Source organism: Citrus clementina, unplaced genomic scaffold (genome assembly GCF_000493195.1).
Source record: "Citrus clementina cultivar Clemenules unplaced genomic scaffold, Citrus_clementina_v1.0 scaffold_9, whole genome shotgun sequence".
Classification (NCBI taxonomy): domain Eukaryota; kingdom Viridiplantae; phylum Streptophyta; class Magnoliopsida; order Sapindales; family Rutaceae; genus Citrus; species Citrus x clementina.
The window spans coordinates 21,803,159-21,809,620 of NW_006261964.1; the positions used below are offsets into that span (position 1 = coordinate 21,803,159).

General features: G+C 39.3%; 1 non-coding gene across 1 annotated transcript; it reads right to left on the reverse strand.

The window, feature by feature from the left end:
• Positions 1 to 308: 308 nt before the first annotated feature.
• On the reverse strand, positions 309 to 412 carry LOC112095502. The gene has a single exon (XR_002903875.1). It is a non-coding gene; the product is annotated as a small nucleolar RNA R71 (small nucleolar RNA).
• Between the last annotated feature and the right edge of the window lie 6,050 nt (positions 413 to 6,462).

Below are 6,462 nucleotides of genomic sequence, written 5' to 3' on the forward strand. Positions count from 1 at the left end.
TAAGATACCCAAATGTAGCTGCTAGGAGTTTCGAATTAAAACCTAGTGTGCTAAATTGTCTCCCCACATTTTATGGCCTAGAAAATGAGGATCCATATAATCATCTGAATGATTTTCATGCCATTTGTCAAACTTTTAAATATGAAAATTTTTCAGACGATGATGTCAAACTTAGACTATTCCCATTTTCTTTAAAGGATAGAGCTCGTTCATGGTTAAATACTTTACCTGCCAATAGCATTTCATCATGGGAACAAATGGTTACAAAATTTTTAAATAAATATTTCCCAGTGCATAAAACCAATGCTATTCGCAGGGAAATCTCGGAGTTTACCCAGAGAGAGGACGAGCAATTTTTCGAAACATGGGAGCGATTCAATGGGCTACTCTTGAAGTGTCCACATCATGGGTACGAGAAATGGCACCAATGCCAATACTTTTTGGAGGGATTATTGCCAAATGTGCAAGAATGGCTAATGGCGACAAGTGGAGGAGAGCTAATGTCAAAAAGTGCATCAGAGATTTGGGAATTCTTCCAGCGACAAGCGGATAATTCCCAACAACGGAGTCGATCACTCAGGAATACTAGACGAATTAAGGGAGTAAATGAGGTTCAAATTGGCGAGTCAACTTCGGGAATCAAAGAAGTTAAGGAGATGGTTGAAGGTCTTGCTCGACAAATAGCATCGTTATCGACTGCTAAATCAACAGAACCACATGACCAGGACTCATACTCAGATCAAGCCAATGCCATAGGTGTAATGAGAAAGCCATCAAATTACAACCCATACTCCAACACATATAACCCTGGATGGAGAGACCACCCCAATTTTTCATGGTCTCAAGGATTCCAACAGAATAGACCAACAGCTCCAGCTCCACCAATTCCACAAAATCCTCAAGCCTCTCAGCCCCTATTTAGACCATTCAATCAGAATCAGAACTACTCTCAACCCAGACCATGGGAGGATTCATTCCAGAATCTCAAGAATCTTACTCACTCTACGATTGAGCAACAGAACCGCACCATTGATGGACTACGAAATGAATTGAGAGCGGGCTTCAACTCACAAGCTCAATCAGTTTCAAGCCTCGAGAAGATGGTGGGACAACTCGCTTCTTCAGTTCAGACCTTGGCAATGACTGTTGAGAAAGGAAAATTTCCAAGTCAACCAGTGCCTAATCCTAAAGGAGTGCATGAAGCGAGTACCAGTTCACCACAGCAGCATGGAGAGGTCAAAGCAATAATGACCTTGCGAAAAGGAAAAGAAATCGACAACAAAGTGGAGATGCCGGTGACAAAGGAAAATCAAATTGTACCTGTAAACGTTGAGGACTCACCACCGGAGGAGAGAGAAGAAGCCAACCCACTAGAATACGTTCCCAAAGCTCCATTTCCTCAGAGGTTAGCGAAAGGAAAAAAGGGAAAATCTACAGGTGAGATTCTCGAAATCTTCAAACAGGTAAGTGTTAACATCCCTTTACTTGATGCTATAAAGCAAGTTCCATCTTATGCCAAGTTTCTTAAAGATTTGTGTACTAAAAAGAGAAACATGCATGTTCAAAAGAAGGCATTTTTAACAGAAAACGTTAGTTCTATACTCCAACATAAAATTCCTTTAAAATGCAAAGACCCAGGCTCCCCCACTATCTCATGTAGTATAGGGAACCACACAATTGAGAATGCTTTGTTGGATTTAGGAGCTAGTGTAAATCTTTTGCCTTACTCTGTATTCGTGAAACTTGGACTGGGAGAATTACACCCAACTCCAGTGGTGTTACAGCTTGCAGATCGGTCCACGAAAATACCTCGTGGTATTGTGGAGGACGTGCTTATCCAGGTAGACAAGTTTTATTTTCCTGTTGATTTCATTGTAATTGACACTCAACCAATACAGGATTCAAGGAAGCACATCCCCATTATTCTAGGCCGACCTTTCTTGGCAACTGCGGATGCTCACATTCAATGCAGGACTGGAAATATGCAGTTGTCTTTCGGCAACATGACTATGGAGCTGAACATCTTCAACATTGCCAAACAACCTCACAGTGCAGATGATGGAATTGTTGATGTGGATTTAATTGAAGCATTAGTTGATGATACTTTTGTTTCAAACCTTAGTGATGATCCTTTACAAACATGTTTAACTCACTTTGGTTTTGATTTTGATATTGACAGATCGGTTGATGAGGTCAACGCCTTGCTTGACTCAGCACCATCTATGGACACTAATAAATGGAAGTCAAGAGTTGAACAACTAGCACCATCAGAGAAGAAACTCATCCCATCATCAGAATCACCACCGAAACTCGAGCTCAAACCATTACCCAACACATTGGAATATGCATTTTTGGGAGAAGAAAGTACTCTACCGGTAATCATCTCATCATCCCTCAATGACGAACAAAAAGGTAAGTTGTTGGATGTTTTAAAAGAGCACAAAGGAGCATTAGGATGGACCATAGCAGACATCAAAGGTATAAATCCAGTAGACTGCATGCATTACATTCACCTTGATGAAAATGCTAAAACTACTAGGGAGATGCAACGTCGGTTAAATCCTAACATGAAAGAAGTTGTTAGAACTGAAGTCCTTAAGCTATTAGATGCAGGTATCATTTACCCAATTTCTGATAGTTCATGGGTCAGTCCTGTACAAGTTGTCCCTAAAAAGTCAGGAGTCACAGTAGTTACCAATGCTGATAATGAATTGATACCCACTAGAGTGACTACAGGATGGCGTGTATGCATTGATTATAGAAAGTTGAATTCTGTCACACGTAAAGACCATTTTCCTTTACCATTTATTGATCAAATGCTTGATAGATTAGCAGGACATGAATTTTATTGCTTTCTAGATGGCTACTCAGGATATAATCAGATTCCCATAGCACCAAAAGATCAAGAGAAAACTACTTTCACTTGCCCTTTTGGCACATTTGCATATAGAAGAATGCCATTTGGATTATGTAATGCACCTGCTACATTTCAACGATGCATGCTAAGCATTTTTTCTGATATGGTTGAACGATTTCTTGAAGTCTTTATGGATGATTTTTCTGTCTTTGGTGACTCATTTGATCAATGTTTACATCATCTAACACTAGTTTTGCAGAGATGTGTCGAGAAGAACTTGGTATTAAATTGGGAGAAATGCCATTTTATGGTAAAACAAGGTATTGTTCTCGGTCACATCATTTCGAGCAAAGGTATTGAGGTTGACAAAGCCAAGGTGGATCTCATTTCTAATCTTCCTCCACCCAGAACAGTCAGAGAAGTAAGATCTTTCCTTGAGCATGCTGGTTTCTATAGACGTTTCATTAAAGATTTTAGCAAAGTTTCTAGACCCTTATGCAATTTACTTGCTAAGGATGTACCTTTTATCTTTAATGATTCATGTCTTATGGCGTTTGAAAAATTAAAACAGTTGTTGACATCATCACCCATCATTCAGGCCCCGAACTGGAAATTACCATTTGAGCTCATGTGTGATGCATCTGATTATGCAGTAGGAGCAGTATTAGGACAAAGAGTTGATCGAATTCCCCATGTTATTTACTATGCTAGTATGACATTAAATGATGCACAGTTGAACTATTCAACTACTGAAAAAGAAATGCTAGCAGTAGTGTTTGCATTAGAAAAATTTCGATCTTATCTCATTGGTTGTAAAATAATTGTGTTCACAGATCATGCTGCTCTTAAATATCTTCTCACAAAGAAAGATGCAAAAGCTAGACTAATTCGTTGGGTGTTACTTTTGCAGGAATTTGACTTGGAATTCAAAGATAAGAAAGGGTCAGAAAATGTTGTGGCGGACCATCTCTCTCGTCTCCATCTTGACACAATTACAGAGCCATTAATATTGAATGAGTCATTTCCAGATGAACAATTAATGAGTGTGGAAGTATTACCTTGGTATGCTGATATAGTTAATTATCTTGTTACAGGTAAACTTCCAGAGCATTGGACCAAGCAAGACAAGATCAAATTCTTTGCGGAAATAAAGAATTTCTTTTGGGATGACCCGTATTTGTTCAAGTATTGTGCAGACCAAATTGTTAGACGATGTGTCCCAGAAAATGAAATTCAGAATATCCTTTCATTCTGCCATGAACAAGCTTGTGGAGGCCATTTCAGTGCTAAGAAAACAGCGACTAAAGTTTTACAATGTGGTTTCTATTGGCCAACACTATTTCGAGACGCTTACACTTTTTGTTCTTCATGTGATAGGTGTCAACGAATGGGGAGCATTACACGAAGGAACATGATGCCACTAAATCCAATTTTAGTGGTTGAGATTTTTGACGTATGGGGTATCGACTTCATGGGACCCTTTCCCCCTTCTTTTGGCCATCAATACATATTGGTTGGTGTTGACTACGTCTCAAAATGGGTAGAAGCAATTCCATGTAGGACCAATGATCACAAGGTGGTGATAGCATTTTTGAAAAGCAACATTGTTTCACGCTTTGGATTCCCTCGAGCAATAATCAGTGATGGTGGTGCCCACTTTTGTAACAAAGCATTCAAAGCACTTTTGACAAAGTATTCAATCACACACAAAGTGGCGACCCCGTATCATCCGCAAACCAGTGGCCAAGTTGAGATCTCCAATCGAGAAATAAAGCACATATTAGAAAAAACGGTGAGGCCGGACAGAAAAGATTGGTCATTAAGACTTGATGATGCCTTATGGGCATATAGAACGGCTTTCAAGACCCCGATTGGGATGTCACCCTACAGGCTAGTGTATGGAAAAGCTTGCCACCTACCTGTGGAACTCGAGCATCGTGCATATTGGGCCATCAAGAAATTCAATTTTGACATGCAGCAAGCCAGCTCAGAAAGAAGATTACAGCTGGCAGAACTTGAAGAAATTCGCAATGACGCGTACGAAAATGCCAAGATTTACAAGCAACGAATGAAAGTCTTCCATGATAAGCAAATTATGAGAAAATCGTTCACTCCAGGTCAGAAAGTGCTTTTATTCAATTCTCGCTTGCACCTATTCCCAGGTAAGTTACGCTCTCGTTGGTCTGGCCCATTTATTGTTCATACTGTTTTTCCACATGGGGCAATTGAAATTAAAGACCCAAAGAATGGTGTCACGTTTAAAGTTAATGGTCAAAGATTAAAGCCATATCTAGAGTACCAACCACATGAAGAAGACACCGAAATAAATTTGAGTGACCCACCAAATTTGAATTGATTTTTTTTTTCTTCTCGTTGATTTGATTTTTCTTTCTTTCTTTTTATTATTATTCTTTTGCTAATTGAAATTGTTTTTGCATAAGTGTGTTTATTTTACCATTAAGTTTTCTCTTATCATTTTTAATCATGAGTCTCATACTTAGACCGTTCCTCCTGAACATTCTTAAACCACTTCAACGTGTCAAAACTCATCTCAAAAGACAGATTCAATTTTGTAAAACACATCGCATTTGGGCTCTACAACCACCAGAGTTAGTAGCCTATGTTGAGGGTTTAGAACACCAACTCAGAGACATTGAGAGAAGTGTTTACGACATCCAGTTGGAGCTTGAGGTAAATTCAATAAGAGGACGATTTTAATTTTCTTTGTGTGTTTTAATTTGTTTTTCTATTTGTGTGCTTTAGTTTGTTACCCCGGTGAAGTGGCGGATAACGGTACTCCATGACAATCAAGTCGGTTACTTCAGTTTCCCATAATAACTGATATTCTGAGGCGCAGGTATGGACAGAAACGAGATTCTAGCGAAGCTTCACAAGCGATTCCCTTCACTTCCTCAGAATGCCCTCCTTACGATCTATAAAGCTCGGTCCGAACGCATGCGATTACTCATGAGGAATAACATACCTGCTGACATCCGTTGGTTAATCGAGGCTAAAGTACGATCGGCAGGTGAGTTACCTCCAAAATTTATTGCATACATGCCTGGTTGTGGTAAAGGAAATTATGCAAGAAAACGACGAGCTCGAAGAATTTCTGTTGCTTGTCATAAGTGTGCCAGAATGAGTTGCAATAAAAACCCATGTTCTTTAGGAATGGTGTCTGATAACAGGGAAGATAAGATTCAATTCATTAGGGATGGCTTGAATAAGGAGTCATTGGATGATATCCTTTTGTCTCTTGAAACGCATCCCAGTGGATATGTGCAAGGAGCGATTCTCCAGTTATGGCCATTATTCCAGAAAGAGCATGCACGATATAGTCTCGGGAATCTGACTATAAACGACCCTGTTTGCCAGTTTATAAGAAAACTGGATAGGAAGCCTATCCTCGACCCATAGAGGGCGTTCAAGCCGTTTCTGGACGTAAAACCAGAGGAAGATGTGAGCCACAGTCGCAACTACCTGTAAATATCCTTTTACTTTATTGTTATTTTATTTCACTATTGTCTTATTGTTTGCATTATTGTCTTTAATAATTTTATTACTGTTTGCTTTTTCCTTTTTACTGTTTTCTTTTTGACTTGCGA